The sequence below is a fragment of the Henckelia pumila genome, chromosome 1 (assembly GCF_033568475.1).
Source record: "Henckelia pumila isolate YLH828 chromosome 1, ASM3356847v2, whole genome shotgun sequence".
NCBI lineage: Eukaryota > Viridiplantae > Streptophyta > Magnoliopsida > Lamiales > Gesneriaceae > Henckelia > Henckelia pumila.
The window spans coordinates 63,296,062-63,298,184 of NC_133120.1; positions in this window are offsets into that span (position 1 = coordinate 63,296,062).

Below are 2,123 nucleotides of genomic sequence, written 5' to 3' on the forward strand. Positions count from 1 at the left end.
TGCTCAAAGTCTAGAGGAGTGGGATACGTGGCACCACCTCGATTGGGAGAGTCGGTGAGTCGTTACGTGATCTCATCCTCGGGATCCCAAAAGCAGAGCAGCACTCCCTTGTTTATCAGAATCGATATCCTGGTTTTAAAGACATGCATATATATTTAGCTTCGACTTGAATATGATGTTTGATAGCATGTTGTATATCCATTAATTGTTATGTTGCTTTTACTGGGAATGTCGTTCTCATCGGTTATCCGGCTGTTACTTTGTTTTGTATGTGTACTTGGCAACAGGTGGGGCAGGATCAAGTCAGAAGAGGCATGGTTAGCTCCGAGAGAAAGTTGTAGCAGTGAGACTCGGTTTAGAAGTCGTGTCAGCATGTCTACCTAGTGTTGTTAGAACATGTTTAGATATCGAACTTCGTTATTATGTTGTATTGACATGCAAGCTTTGCCGTGTTGTTATCATGGCATGTTCTATTTTGGAGTAGTTGTTAAACTCTAGAACTTCATGTATTAATCGGAGGAACTACATTTATAATGTATGTGTTGATTTGGATTGCATTGGAATAGTTTTAGATGGAGTTGCAAAGCATGTTTTTCTGCTGTTCTGTTTCTGCTGTAGGGGGCGCCCGAGTTGCAATTTTTAGCAGCCCGAGCGCACCCCACTCTGAGATTAGTAGCGCCTCTGTCCAGGGCGCGCTTGAGCGGCGGTTTTCGGCCGCCCGAGCGCGGCCCTCTTTAAAAAAAATATATTTTTTTCTTTCCTTTGCTTTGCTTTTAGTTCTTAGATCTTGGTTGCTTAATTATTGTTTACTCTTTAATTAGATGTTTAGAACCGAGGTCTTACATTAAGTGGTATCAGAGAGTTAAGATTCTTGGTTGAACTAGAGTGAGCGGGTAGATCGAGTCTGCGTGTATTGGCTCCTCGCATGTATTTGAATTATTTTAACTGTGTACTTAATTCCATGCGAGCATGCTTTATTATTGAGAGTTATTGAATTACATGGTTTTGTGATTTAATTTTTAAAGCATGATCTACTTGAAATATAACTGTTTCTGTTATCGACTGGTATCCGGTATTCCAAGCGGTTGTAAGGGCACTGATTGTAGCGATTGAAATATCTCGTGTCCTAACCTTTGATTATCAGATGGGTCCTCGTCGAGTAATAAACAGAAACACACCGCCAGTTATCCCTGCGACTGAGCAAGCTAGCACTGAAGTTGATCAGTTGGATGCTTCAGTGACTCCTATGGAAACCTTGCTGAAGAGGTTTCAGTCGTTCAATCCGCCGTTGTTGATGGGTTCAGAAAATCCAGTTGACTGTGAAAGTTTGTTGGATGATATAGATCAGTTGTTTGATTCAATTGACTACACAGATGACCGCCGAATCAGGTTAGTAATTCATCAGCTGTGTGGTGGTGCTAAGAGCTGGTGGATCATGACAAAGAAAGCATTTGAGAGTAGAGGTACAGAGGTTACTTGGACTCTTTTTAAATCTGAGTTTTATAAGCGGTTTTTCCCTATCTCGTATCGTAAGGATAAGGGAGCAGAGTTTGCAAATCTGAAGCAAGGGAATCTAAACATTGAAGAGTATGTGGCTAAGTTCGATAGTCTATTGCGTTTTGCACCGCTAATTGCCGGAGATGAATAAGCTAAGGCAGATCAGTTCATCAACGGGTTGAACCCCGATGTCTTCACGTTGGTTAACACCAACAGGCCTAGCAACTTTGCGGATGCCATGAATTACGCAAAGGGAGCAGAAGCAGGCTTGTGGAGGCAAAGAGGTAATCAGGGGGCACCTCAGCAGCAGAGGCAGTATCAGAACCAACCATCTCAGTACCAGAATCAGCCACCTCAACATCAGAACCAGCAGCAGAGGTATGAAGGTGGTAGCAGTGGGGGAAACAGAAACGATCAGTACAAAGCAAGAGGTAAACAGTTCAAGAGGCAAGGAAACAGTTCGTCCAGTTCCAGTGGTTCGAAGCAATTCGGTTCAGGACCGAGTTTTGGGTCATCATCCTTGTACTGCAGCAAGTGTGGAGGAAGACACTCACCGGATCAGTGTGTGGGAGTCTTCGGCAATTGTAACACATGTCAGCAACCGGGACACTTCTCTAAGGTGTGCC